This window comes from Mauremys mutica, chromosome 1 (genome assembly GCF_020497125.1).
Source record: "Mauremys mutica isolate MM-2020 ecotype Southern chromosome 1, ASM2049712v1, whole genome shotgun sequence".
Taxonomy (NCBI): domain Eukaryota; kingdom Metazoa; phylum Chordata; order Testudines; family Geoemydidae; genus Mauremys; species Mauremys mutica.
The window spans coordinates 45,348,425-45,363,687 of NC_059072.1; the positions used below are offsets into that span (position 1 = coordinate 45,348,425).

At 39.4% G+C, this 15,263-nt stretch overlaps 1 protein-coding gene across 2 annotated transcripts in view; it reads right to left on the reverse strand.

Annotated features, from left to right (window-relative positions):
- Positions 1 to 15,263, reverse strand: part of KCND2 (potassium voltage-gated channel subfamily D member 2) — a 415,189-nt gene that overhangs the window by 311,598 nt on the left and 88,328 nt on the right. The window lies entirely within an intron of this gene.

Sequence of the window (15,263 nt, forward strand, 5' to 3'; positions counted from 1 at the left end):
ACTGGTACTTTGTATTTAACTCATTTTTGGATTAACTTTGTTTTCTTTCTCTCTTGCTGCATTATGTCAAGGTGAAAATGCATTGGCTTGCTTTCATTTGTATTGTCTGGCACATGCTGTTCATTCAATGTAATTTCTAAATGGTTCATTATAGTTTGGTTTGGCACATCAGTTTGATAGTGTCTTTCACAAGGTAGTGGCTATTTGTAACCTTTGTTGAAATTAGACAGCTGATACTTTATTTTCAAATTTCTGTAACAACGCAAAACCATCAGTTATTAATTAATTAATTAATTTCTATCTTAACAGATAATGGGCCAGATCCTCAGCTTGTGTAAATTGGTGAGAAGGAGCTATGTTAATTTATATCAGCTAGGGATCTGGCCCTAAATTTTTAGTCAAGCAGCAGCAGTTTCAACCACTATAAGTTAAGCCTGCATAATAGTTTCCATTCCATCATCCCTTTTCACACAGTAAAACCTTCTGAAACTTTCACCTTTTGAGTTTAACCTTTCCAGACTTGGAGCTTGATGAGTCTTCACTCCCTTGCTGTGTAGCGTAGTGAATTACATCTGTGCTAAGTGAGTGCAAATTGGGTGTAAAATGTAATCTGCTGATTGGTAATGTTTTGTACAGAATGCAATCCACTGTACATCATCGTACAAGGTGAAAAGAAGAGCAGAATCAGGCCCCATTCAACTGCACTTCTTTGGAAAAACTAAACACAGTTCAGTGTTGTTAGTTCAAGTGAAAAAAATAGACATTTTGCATTGAAATAAAAAAACCTCATGATTTTATTAGTGCTATGAGTGAAATGGCTGAAGACAGAAAGTTTAAATATGACAGAGAAGTCTCCCTTACTCAGAACTGATTTTAATGTTTTCCAGGCAAAACTGGTTTTGATTTAGTTGCTTTACAACCCACTGAAAATTACACTTCTATATGCATGTTAAATGTTTAACAATGATAGCATAAGGACCCAGTCTTGCTCCTATTGATTTTACTGCAACTGCTAGCAGAGTAAAGTATCAGACAATATGAGGAAGAGATCTGGCTCTTTATTATTTGTTTTATTAACGTTTCCCACTACTGTATATGTGACATATTTTTATGGCAACTGGACTGTAATTTATTAAAATAGTTATTTTTGAAAAAAATCCTAGTTAGTTCCCTTTAAAGCTAGCATCATGGCAAGAGCAGAGAAAGGAGAGAGAGGGGAAGAGACAAGAGAAAACACTAGGGAAAGAGAGAGAAAAAACAGTAGTAGAGAAGGAAGGAATAAAGAAAGGAAGGAAGGCATAATCAGAGAAAGAAGGATGGGGTTGGTATGAGAAGACAGATGCAAAAAGGACAGAAATCACAATGAAAGTTCTGACTTTCATATTTCATAAAGGCTGCACCAAGAATTTTTCGTGGACACCAAGGTTTAGAGTTTAGCACCAAAATGTGTGTTTTGGAAGCTCAGTAGACTATAGTGACCAGACAGTCAGAATGTTCAACTTGCCTCATTAAAACTGTTACCTTGTTTTAAGAAGGTATGTGAGTCTCTTATCTTTTTGAAATCCTGGAGGCTGAAAACTAAGAGAAAGAATGTCTCATATGGTAAAATAAAACAATGTTTTCATCCACGCCAATATAAAAAGATTATTGAGATGCATGGGAGAACTACCTGTAGACTTAAAAACAGGCCAGGGAATTCTAGTCCTCCCTCAAAGTATGCCTGGGTTGTTGTGGAATGGTTATATTTACTATCATGCTTTCTCAACTAGTGAGAGGGAACATTCTTTTGATATGTGGGCCAATTTGAAAATCTGTGCACTATAAGAAAAGAGTGAGGACTATAGCAAATAGCAAATTTCACCGGTGTGCAACGGTGTTTCATAAAGTGAGATAATGACGTAAAGCAAGCAAACATATCAAAGTGCCTCTTTAAAAGCCCAGATGCCATGAAACTTCCAGAAGGCTAATATCTACTCCGTTTTCACTTGCTCTCTAGTAAAACATAAAGGAAGATCTTGATTTGGCTGAATTTCCACATGTTCTTGGTGCATATACTCCAAACTATGACATCAAAGGAACTATCATTTTCTCTTCAAAATATTGCAAATTGTGATTTTCTGCGTCCAAGAAATATTCAGTATTAAAGCTGAGCAAAACACTATTTTTTATCAGATACTAGTAGTACTTATAGTAAAAAACCACATGTATACATTTGATAGACTATTTATTATAGCTTGTTTGCAGTGCTGTTGCAGCCATGTTACTACCAGGATATTAGAGAGAAGGTAGGTAAGGCAACATCTGTTGATGAACGAGACAAGCTTTCGAGCTACACAGAGAACAGAAGTTGGCCCAGTGAAAGATATTACCTTACCTACCTTGTGTCTGTTTATTACAGCAGCATTTTAGACTCACTCAACTTAAAATGCCCTTTTCTAATGGCCTCATGTTCTCGATAAGCAAGACCAGATATTGGAAAAATAAGTTAGCAAACTGTGAGGCCCTCAGATCAAGATTCCTCTTCTATGTGAATTAGCAAAGACTACATCCTATAGCTCCCTCAGCTGAAAAGAGTTGCTTGATGATTGTCAAAGCAGTTCACAATCACAAAGATGGAGGAGTACTTGTGGCACCTTCAAGACTAACAAATTTATATGGGCATAAGCTTTTGTGGGCTAAAACCCACTTCATCGATGGGTGTTAGCCCATGAAAGTTTATGCCCAAATAAATGTGTTAGTCTCGAGGGTGCCACAAGTTCTCCACGTTCTTTTTGCTGATACAGACCAACACGGCTACCACTCTGAAAAATGGAGGGTGTATCTTGGATGCATGGAGCCAAATCTTCAGCTGCAATTGAAGAGAGGGAAGGAGAAAAGTGACTCTTAGCCTCTAGTCTATCTCTCCTGATCCAGGGGATGACATAAGACTGAACCTAAAACTTAACATCTGCAGCACTCCACTATGTACAACTCAATACATTGCCTCATATCATTTCCCTCTTGGTAAAGGACACATACACAAACCTTTCCACTAATTTTGAACCAATTTGTGAATACGATTTCCTGAGAGAATGTATCCAAAGTTTTGCTATAATCTAGGCAGATTCTTCGGAGTGTTGAAAAATCTTATTAAAAGCCAGCAAAAGACTGAAGATGCTATGAGGATCCTCAGTAAAAAAAGGAAATGTAAAACTTTAAATTGTACAAAACCCTGTAGTTATTCTTAGCAATTCAGGATCTTACTTTATGGCCTGTTTTCCCTTAACTGAGTAGGAAAGTTCAAACATCATCGGATCTTTGAAACTTCAAATGTAAACTGGTCCATTAACTGGGCTGATTCCATTCAGAATTCCTGGATCTTAGTGTGGAAGGTGGAATTTCCAAAACCTTCAGCAGGATAGGAATACCCAATGCCAATTCATTTCTAATGGTAACCTGACATTCAAATCCCCTACACAACCTTGGAAACATCAGCTTTAGTGATTAATAGAGAAAAGATTTTCTTGCACTGCTTTTCATTTGTTACATAGATTCAAACAACAGCAAAATGGCTGCACACAAAATGTGACCATGGATATACCGAGTTCATGCTTTTAATGTAAAAATTATGTATTGATTTAAGGGATTAGGTGGGTAAAGCATGTGCAGGTAGATGAAAGGAATACATAAAAATCCTATCCACAGAATACCTATAAAGGGAAAAAAATAGGGGTTTCTTTTTCATTTCTGTACAAGGAAATCCCTAGAGTACAAAATCTAGATTTATTAAACCACTGGGCAGCATCTGGGTCTGATTCCCCACTCACTTAAAGCAGATATACAGTGATATAACTCTACTGACATCCCTACAGTTTGTAGTTAAACTTCAAGTAATCTTTCTACTACACAAGAGCATTAACTACTTCCACTAAGAATTTTCTGGATTATTTTTTTCAATGTTGAAAAGGTTTTTCTCCTGTGTTATAACTGAGAGAAGATTATTCTTTGACAGTTGACCTCAAAAGGACCCAGACTGAGTCATCCTAAAGATTTTGCTGTTGGAAATTATATTGTTCTAATCCTGCCCCTACTGCAGGGAATTGAAGAGAACCATGGTATTTATAATTGCCCTTGGAGCCAATCCTGAAGGTGATGTCATTCCTATTAAAATTCTTGTGTGTACATTGTGGACAAGAATGTTGAGATGCTCTGATACAGTGTCAGAATAAGATGTCATTTTTATTATTTTCTTTAGTTTTCCCCCCTTCATTAGTGGGGAAATACGAATATTCATTTGTTTTCCAGCGCTATCCTCAACATAGCTGTTGCTTCCCTCGTGATTGTTCAGTAGAACAGAAGAAATGAGGAAGAGTGGGAGAATGGAAGATTGCAGGAAAGGAAGACGAAATCATCCAACAAATAAGTAAAACCACATCTGGAATGTGAATAACGCATTAGACATGAAGGAAAGAAAAGCTATGAGCACTCCTATAAATGCCCAAATGAATAAAGGCAACAAACAAGACAATTCCAATAGGACTTCCCAATATGTCACTAAAAAAATAACATACATCATCCTGATCTATTGAATTTAAGGGCATCTTAGTGGGAAATACCTGAATGATTGAAATCAAACATTCTATCCTAAAATAAAACTTTATAATGAAGGATTTAATGCCTACCCAGCTAACAGCATCTTTAAAAAATGAGAAATAAAAAGATTCAAATTTTTGGAGACAGTGAATTAGTTAAAAGATCTTTGACAGCAAATCCAATTCTGGCACACAGCATATCTCTCTGATCTTGGAATATTTGACAGTGCTAAGTTTAGTGGTTATGTTGGTTTTTTTACAGGAGAAATGGGAGAGAAAACGAAGGAGCCTGTCAGAGAAATTGGAAACAAACTTTCTGGCACAGTTTCTATCTATAGTGCTGTTCTGGTTCATTGTATTAAAGAGCAAAGAATGGGTAAATTTCTAAAACGAAACTCAGTGCACAATGTAAAAAGGAGGAATATGTTTAGAAAGTTACATCTGCATGTCAGAGTAAATAAGGTTTATGACAGATTTTCAATGCGGCATGTTTTTTAAATGGTGTGAGCCCTATATAAAAATTGATAAGTAAATAAAAAAATTAAAAGCTCAATTGTGAGCTTTCCTCTGTGTCTGCACAGAGAATAAGGGGTGTTGAAAAGGTACCCTTGCCTCCCTAGATGGCTATCTGCCTCACTGGAACTAAGCAGGGAGACAGTAGTCACTAGTGGGCTGCTACTCTGTCTTGCCCAGAAGGCAGGGAGGGGCGAGAGGTGACTGAAGCCTTGGTTCTGTGCCTCCACTACCAAAACAGCAGCCCAAGCACCAAAGCTGATAAAGAGGGCGAAGTTTGTTTGAATGTATGCTTGTTTTAAAGGGACAATTAAAAATAAACCATCAAACCAAGACACTCTACTGCACACACAATCCCTTCACCACCACCACCCTGTCGAGAGGATGAGAGAACAAACCACATGTGACAAATGCATAATCATGTTACTTAAGGCACTACTGGAAGACATTCAGATACTTAATAGTGATGAGAACAGTATAAACATTTATAAGTATCTCCAGAAAAATTGTTAGTGCAGATTAGTTCCTTCCTGGAGCAAAAGGGAAGCAAGGATCATATTGGACTTAGCCCCTTGTTAGGACTAGATAGTAACCCTACATTCCAGTCCTAAATGAATAAAATGGATACAAATCCCTTATTCATTAAAGAATTTTACTGCTGTGTATATTCCTGATGGTAGAATCCATATTTGATTAGCCTCATTGTAACAGAGTTCCTGGTGGTTCCCCCTTGGGAAGGTAGGTGAACCTGACCATTCACACTTATCTACACTGGAAGTTCCAGCACAGGCCCCATCTCCTTACTATTTGCAAGAGGGGTGCTCTGTCCTTTGCTGGCCTTCTTAAATCTCTCCTGATGTGGGATTAAAATAAAAGTCACAAACCCCAATGTGTTCAGAGATAATCCCTCCCTATAGCTTGAGCAAAATGGGGGGGAGGAGGGGAGTTGAGTGTCTACAGCACTTCCAGAGATCCAGCAACAATGTAGTGGGTTTGGGGGAAATTCCTCTGGCTGGGCCTCTGAGTTAGGCTCAGCCTGTCCATCTTACCCTGGGATTCTGCTGTACTCTCCTCAGGACCAGGGTGAAGGTCTCCTGGCTAGGGGTTCTCTCCATGGCTTCAGGAGTCACTCCAGCAGTCTGCTCTTGGGGCAGTCCCACTCCTCCCTGTCCCCACTAACTGCATTTTCCTTGTTATCAAGAATAACAGGTCCAGAGGAGTGGGGCTAGCCCTCCCGCCCGGACCTCTCTGGCACCTTCCCTGTCTGTGTAGGGTCACTCTCTAGCATGAGCCCTGCTCGTGACTGGAGAGCTAGGTACCAATGCATGAAAAGGACCTAGGGGTTACAGTGGACGAGAAGCTGGATATGAGTCAACAGTGTGCCCTTGCTGCCAAGAAGGCTAACGGCATTTTGGGCTATATAAGTAGGGGCATTGCCAGCAGATCAAGGGACATGATCATTCCCCTCTATTCGGCATTGGTGAGGCCTCATCTGGAGTACTGTGTCCAGTTTTGGGCCCCACACTACAAGAAGGATGTGGAAAAATTGGAAAGAGTCCAACAAAGGGCAACAAAAATGATTAGGGGGCTGGAGCACATGACTTATGAGGAGAGGCTGAGGGAACTGGGATTGTTTAGTCTGCAGAAGAGAAGAATGAGGGGGGATTTGATAGCTGCTTTCAACTACCTGAAAGGGGGTTCCAAAGAGGATGGATCTAGACTGTTCTCAGTGGTAGCAGATGACAGAACAAGGAGTAATGGTCTCAAGTTGCAGTGGGGGAGATCTAGGTTGGATATTAGGAAAAACTTTTTCACTAGGAGAGTGGTGAAGCACTGGAATGGGTTACCTAGGGAGGTGGTGGAATCTCCTTTCTTAGAGGTTTTACGGTCAGGCTTGAAAAGCCCTGGCCGGGATGATTTAGTTGGGAATTGGTCCTGCTTCGAGCAGGGGGTTGAACTGGATGACCTCCTGAGGTCCCTTCCAACCCTGACATTTTATGATTCTATGATTCATGATCCTTGCATTTGTATCCTTCATTTTCATAGCCATCGGAGGAGCACATAGTCTGAGATGAGCGAAAAGGGGTTCCCCAGCAGCTAATTGTGCAAGGTGTCAATAGCTGACTCCATAGCCAGGGCTTCCTTTTCTATTATTCTCTTTCACGTAGGAACAGCTTTCAGTTTAAACAATATATGGAGCATTCCTTTCACTCAAAGATCTGGAAGAACACCGCCCCAAGTCCCATGTCCAATCCATCCATTTGGAGTATAAATGCTGAAGAGCACCAGATCATGACACAATGTCTCCTTCAATGTTTTAAAGGCCATATCACACTTCTCTGACCACTGCACTTTCTGAAGTCTCTCATCTCTTGTCAGATCAGTAAGGGAGGCTGTGATGGTGGCAAAGACAGAAATGAATTACTGGTAGTATCCAGTCATCCCCCAAAATTGCCTAACTTGTTTCTTTGTTGTGAGTATTGGGTAGTTGGCCAAAGTCTGTACTTTGCCCACGTGTGGATGTATATGTCCACCTCCAACCACATACCCCAGGTTCGCCCCAGGTATGTGGTCGGAGGTGAGCATATTCATCTACTTGTGAACAAAGGACACAAAAGACCCCAGGTATGTGGTCTCGCTATTTCCATAGCTACACATAGCCAGGTTGGAAGTCAGGCCAGATTTGGTGAACAACTTTAGTATTGCAGTGACATGGCATAGATGGCTGTCCCAACCTAGGCTTTATATTACTATATCATCTCGATACGCTGTAGCATAATGTCTATGTGGAAGGAGCACCCGATTCATTAACCTCTGAAAGGTTGCTGCTGCCCTATGCAGCCTGAATGGCATTGTCAGAAAGTGTAACAGTGCACATTGTCTTTTCCCTGGATTTTGGAGTCAGCGGGATCTGTTGGTAACCTTTTGTAAGTCAATTGTGGACAGGTACCTGGCTGCCCTAAACCATTCCAATAGCTTGTCCACCCATGGAGTGGGGTATGCATCAAACTTGGAGATTGTGTTGATCTTCCAAACATCAGTGCGAAACCTTCTTGTGCCATAGGGCTTACTGGGGACAAATGGGGTATTGAGACAGGTGTTGTTGGCAGAGACGATAGGCTCAGAAGCAATGTGATAGGAGACACGGTCAGAGAGGTAGCTGGGGCAAAGCTGTCAGAGTCTTTCAAGGCAAGAACATAAAGTAGGAACTCAGTGTGTGAATAAAATTAAATGTCACTAATATTACTCACTGTGGGCTTTTTCACTCCATATCATTCTATGACAAGATTTATGCTTCTTACACTTTTCATACTCATCCTCAACATGTAACAAGAGTCAGAGCCACAATATTTTTGTTTAGTCAAATGCTCTTGCACTCTCAGTCAGTATTTAGCCATAGGCACATATCATAAGAGACTACTGATTAGAAAAAAATCCAAGTTAAAAAAAAATATCAAGCACTCCCATAATTAAAACAAAATGAGAGGGGGGCCAGAATTCCGGGGACCAATGTGCAGATCATCTTGCAGTTTCCAAATAACAATCCCCTCAGGAAAAAGAGATTCTGTGGCAAGGTATGCAGAGAATGCAGGAATTGTGGCCTCCAAGCCTCATACATCTTGGAGAGGCTCCAAAACTGCAGAACATTTCCTCATTTCTCTCTAGAGGAGTCACTTTCTTAGAAGCTGTACTCTCCAATTTGTGCTGCTCAAAGATCCCTTCTAAGGGAGTGGGTGAGGCATAGAGCAGAAATCAATTCTGCAAGAAGCAGCATCGGTGTCAGTGTGAATATCTGCAATACCCATCCAACTGCAAAGGAAACATTCCACAGGGTTTTCCACATACCTTGAAGCTACCAGTCTTCACAGAGGTGTTGCTTTACCTCTCCTGTAGACCTTGGGGAGCATGAAACTCATAATGGTGAACTTCTGTAATTCTCATCATACTCAGGCCCGACTGATGTCACAAACACAAGATTGTGACTTTACCACAGTTTCAAGGAGAAGCTTAGTAAGGATTAAGCTCAAATTACAGGTATTTGAAGCTCAAATTATAGGTTTTTAACATTGAAATCTGCTTTCATATGTTATCAGTTTTGCCCCAATAGATAAGTAATTTTGAAGTAGTCAGCTGGAAAACTTTCCACAATCTAAAGCATTGTGGCTTAGCTGATCAGCTGTTGTTGAAAGTAGTGAGTAGGGGTTACACGTATCCAGGAGGAAGATGGCTGCCTCATCCCAGACCTCCTTACTCCCCACATATCAATTCATCTCTAATAATTACTTTCCTAACAAATTGGCAATACGTTTCTGTGATAAAAGTTTAAATTAATGCCCTGGATAAACTTTGAACTGTTGAATATGGATTCCAATGAAAAAAAATGAGACAAGACCTAAGCCTGAATCACCTAAGCGCTGAAGGAGGAGACCACAAGGTCACCATAGAACATAGCCCCACAACGAGGACAAGTGCAGAGTCCTGCACTTAGGACGGAAGAATCCCAGGCACTGCTACAGGCTGGGGACTGACTGTCTAAGCAGCAGTTCTACAGAAAAGAACCTGGGGATTACAGTGGACAAGAAGCTGGATATGAGTCTGCAGTGTGCCCTTGCTGCCAAGAAGGCTAATGGCATGTTGGGCTGCATTAGTAGGAGCACTGCCAGCAGATCAAGGGAAGTAATTATTCCTCTTTATTCGAGGGCAACAAAAATGATTAGGGGGCTGGGGCACATGACTTATGAGAGGCTGAGGGAACTGGGTTTGTTTAGTCTGCAGAAGAGAAGAGTGAGGGGGGATTTGATAGCAGCCTTCAACTACCTGAAGGGGGGTTGCAAAGAGGATGGAGCTAGGCTCTTCTCAGTGGTGGCAGATGACAGAACAAGGAGCAATGGTCTCAAGTTGCAGTGGGGGAGGTCTAGGTTGAATATTAGGAAACACTATTTCACTAGGAAGGTGGTGAAGCACTGGAATGGGTTACCTAGGGAGGTGGTGGAATCTCCATCCTTAGAGGTTTTTAAGGCCCAGCTTGACAAAGCCCTGGCTGGGATGATTTAGTTGGGGTTGGTCCTGCTTTGAGCAGGGGATTGGACTAGATGACCTCCCGAGGTCTCTTCCAACCCTAATCTTCTATCATTCTATGATCACAAAAAGCATACCTAAACACATTTAAAAATAAGTTTGTTTTCCTATGTATCCTTGTAGATCTAGTAATATTCACTTATATAATTTTCCAACTCCTAGCAGATAACTAGCTAGGCTGAACTCTTGTGTTGATCTCTTTGGATTAACAACAACTTTATAGCACTGCAATGCATAGAGTAAGAGTTTACCACTAAGCTGGGGTTTATAGCACCATCTACTGGCTGAAGTATTATCACTAGTTCTGTCTCTGATGGATCCTGTTATGGTAATCAGAAGTAGGGTGACCAGACAGAAAGTGTGAAAAATCAGGACGGAGGTTGGGGGTAATAGGAGCTTATATATGAAAAAAGACCCCAAAATCAGGACTGTTCCTATAAAATCGGGATATCTGGTCACCCTAACCACAAGTCCCTTGGAACAGTCAGTACTCCTGACATGTAAAGTAGTTATAAAATTTGTGCAGGGCATTTGACATAATATGAATATAAATTTTTATATTGTTGTATTTTTCATATTTAGATTTTGTATTAGTTTATATTTGTTTTACCACTGTAAATTTTGATGTGATGAATCTGTATATATGTATATGCATATGTGTATGTATGTACACTTAAAAACTTCTGTATATAGGAATATATTATACATGTTCTAAAATATCCAATGGTATTTGCAGGGTAATATTTGACTTAAAATATATTTGCATGTAGAGGCGTTAGACTATCATTAGATAATACAGGGTGGGGTTGAGAAGATGAAACATAAGCCATTAGGAATCTGAACGTGCTCATACTGGCTAGTTTTAAGTCTGTTATTTTTGTTTGTTTTCTGTTACAAATGTACTTTGGAACACACATGATAATTAACTATAAATCTTTTTGTATACCTGACACCCTCAGAGGCTCAACAGAGGACACAAATTCATTCAAAACTAACTAGTATCTAATATGTATAAATACAGACCACATCCTAGAAATAGATGGACATTTTTATATAGAATAAGATTATATGTCTTAATATACCATTTAAAATTTTGTCAGGAATTTTCTAGTGTACTTCTGGAATGTGGAATCAGAATCAACCTTCTGAAATAATTAAAATCCTGAAGTATCTCAGATCAAAAAAGTGCCAAGTAGCTCATTTCCTCATGAGGAAACTCAACTACAAGAAATAGATGCACATAGAATTAAGAAGATGGGGGTAGGTGCTGAGTATCATTCATCATTGAATTCTAAGGGCAGAGACACATACCCCTTAATTCATAAAAGTGTAACTTTGCAATATATACAGTCTTGGTCTGATCTCGAAGGAAGATGCATTCTTCTTGAAGCCTCTTTCAACTCAAAAAAGTTAATTCTAGGAAGCATTTACAATCCAAGTGGAGGTAATTCTGAATTTTCCAAAGACATAGCAGACATTCTTTCTAATAATAATAAAAAAGACATTCCTGTAATTCAAGGGAGCAACTGGAATACTATGCTAGATAGACCACTGCGCAACTCCAATTTAAAGGGTCAGATTCAAAACAAAACATTTTGAATTTATTGAAATGAAACATTTCAATTGACCCAAAATGATTTTTCCCCAGAATTTAGTTTTCTTAGAAAAATTGAAATTTTGGCTTTTCATCCTCATTCGGTACTAAATATTTTTTGAGATCTTGACATTTTTTGCAGGATAGAAATTCCATTTTTCAACCAGCTTTTCTGTCATCCTCCTTTACTAGTGGGGGAATGGAGGTGCAGAGAGACTATGGGACTTGCCCAAGGCCAGAAAGGAACCTTATAGTGAAGCAGGAAATTGAACCCAGCTCTCTGGCTAATGCCCTAACCACCATTCTTCCTCTCCTGAGCACACCTCCCCAGTGCCTATCCATGAGCATCTCTCCCTCCCCTGTGAAATGTTGCTGTGGCCACGGGGATTCGAGATAACATTTTGTGATAGCAACCACCAACAGGGGAACTGAGAAAGATTTTATTATATAAACACACACACACACACACACACACACACCACAGCTCCTCTGGCAGGGGAACTTAGTAGAATTGCTCCCAGACTGCCCGACCTTGCCACTCCTTCTCTATTGCCTCTAGTGCCCACTTCACCAGAGCTGCAAGCTTGCAGTGCCCATCTTATCCAACGTCATCATCAGGATGCCTCCTGAAGGTACCTGGAATCCTGCAGTGCTGTGGAAATGCCACAATATTAAATTGTTTGGTATTAAAATATATTTAAAAGAAATCATTAATAACAAAATACTAATAGTATTGTGAGAGTCACACTTTATAGATGATCGATAAACTTACATTGGGATCTTGTCTTGTTTGTTCAGCATCTGTACGCATGTTTGACACAATTTTGGAGCTATGCTTGTTTAGCATTACTTACAGACATCATACTATTCATGTCTTGCAAGCACAATTTTCCAGTTCAATAAATTTAACTGTCTTGGTGGACTGTTAAAATATCTTTTATAAACAAATCATTCACATATTATTTGACTTCAATTTTATATCTGTTTACTAGTAAACTGTCATATTAGTGAAAGTCATCTCATAAAACACTGCATGCTTATTAAAAATGGAGAGAGGGAGCTAAAAAGACTCAAATTTAAGCCTCAATGAAAGCTAAGGATGCTCAACTACTTGAAGGATGGGCTCAAAAAAGAAAAAAATAAAGAAGATTAAATAGAGAGACAGGATGAATCATTTTATATCAATGCCAACTCTGCATTTGCATTGGAGGTCAATTATTTCATAGTGAAATGTAGCTGAAACTATGAACTCAGTAGCTCTGGGCTCTTAACACTATTTAAATCTGTACTTTAATAATTAATTTAATATTTTTCCTAAAGGGACCTGATTATAATTGCATTCACTGAAGCATATACTTTAAAAGATAGACCATCACAAGCTGTTGTTTTGGGGGGATTTTTTTTTGAAGATTAGAAAAAGTAGCTATGTTTCCATGAAAGCTAGTCACTTATGTGACATATTTTGCACTTCACAAAGCTGTAGAATATACCACAGGCAAAATTTTAAAGATAACTAAGTAGACTAATGCTTTGCAATTATGTGTTAGACCACTCAGCAGAAAATAAGATTGAAGTGCTATTTGATATTTAATTTGCTACCAATTAAGGACTAGATCCTGTTCCCATTGAAATATTTTTTACTTAAATGGGACCAAAAAAGACATAAAATGATCACTTTTAAATATTTTAAGTTATTCCTCGGACCAAATGCTCCGCAAGAGAGTTCACTGTTGAAGAGAAAGAATTTTCACCCACCTACACAACGGCTGTATTTCACCTCAACATAGCTTTGCAAAACTGAGATGTACACTGTGGACATTTGTGGAAGACCAATACAATGTAATCGATGTGAGATTTCGAAAAACAAAATATTATAAACCAAATAAATAAAATGAAGGAAGAATGATTCTGCATATCTGAAGCAAGCAAAGTTGGAAAATAGTTGAGAGTAATTTTTTTAAGCACTCTTCAAGAGCTAGGGCACAAATCAACTACAGTGAAGCCTATTTACATCCCAAGAATTACTGCTGAAAGAATAAAACAGTACATTCTCAATATCTGAGACCGTTTTAAACACCAGTACCTCAATTATAATTAACACTTAATATTTTCAAAGCACTATGCAAACAATACCTAATCCTGACAACAACTCTCTGCAATGCTGGTAAGCATTATTGCTAACAGTATTATTATGTTACAGTGGGAAAGCTGAGACAATGGAGGACTAAGTGACTTGCCCAAGGCCACACAGCAAGAAAGTGGCAGTACTGGAATTAGGAGTTCAGACTTCCACCATATAACTGCAAGTAATAAAAAATGAAAAGAGATAATGTTAAAGAATGTAATTATTTCATCATTTTATTTGTTTGAAATTCTCCAACTCTCCTTCTGCTACCTTCTCTTTGAGGAAAAAAATTCCCATCCTGGATTGAAAGGGGGTGAGAGACCACCAAAATTGTGCTTTACAGGTGACCTACAAAGGGGAAAATGGGTGGGTTCGCTTTTTTGCTTCATTATGATGCGAGAAGATTACAAAACCCTACAGAAATTATGGTCTTGATACAGAAATTATTGGGTGAAGTCCTATGGCCTGTGTTATGCAGGAGGTCAGACTAGAAGATCATAATGGTCCCTTCTGGACTTAAAACCTATGATCTATGAAGCGTGTGAGAGTTGATGCCAAAGTGGTCTTGGTCAAAGGCATCCAGCTATGGAATGAACTTCTAGGGGAGATTGGGCGAATCCAGTGTCTAACTGTCCTTAGGAAATGCTGAGAAAGCTTCCTCTTTCATGAAGTTTTTCTTCCAGGGGATGGGGACTGACCTTGAAATCCCTACCTATCCAAAGAACAGATACAACACCAGCAGTAGCACTGGAGGAAGCACAGCATTGCAGCACCAGTGGAAAGACACTGCTACGTGTAAGTCTTAGTTCAACCTCCAGGCCTATACTCAGATGGTGGCCTCTCTATTGAAACTGCCCATAACTATGTCCATTGTGATTGTGGGTGTAGTGTTGGAATAATAAAAATGTAGGGCTGAAAGGTACCTCAAAAGGTAATCTCCTCCATCCCACCCAGTGCTGAGGCAACATTAAACATATTTAGACCATCCCTGGAAGGTATTTGTCTAACTTGTTCTTGAAAACCTCCAATGATGGGGATTCCACAACCTTCCTAGGTAACCCATTCCAGTGCTAAACTAACCTTATAGTTAGAGAATGTTTTCCTAATATCTAACCTGAATTTCCCTTGCTTCAAACTAACCCTAATTACTTCTTGTCCTTAGGGTGACCAGACAGCAAGTGTGAAAAATCGGGACAAGGGGTGGGGGGCAATAGGAGCCTATATAAAATCGGGACATCTGGTCACCCTATTTGTCCTACCCTTGCTGCACATGGAGAATAACTAACCATCATCATTTTTAACACAACCTTTTATATATGTGAAGACAGTTATCATATCCCCTCTCTGCCTTCTCTTCTCTGGACTGTACATGTCCAGTTCT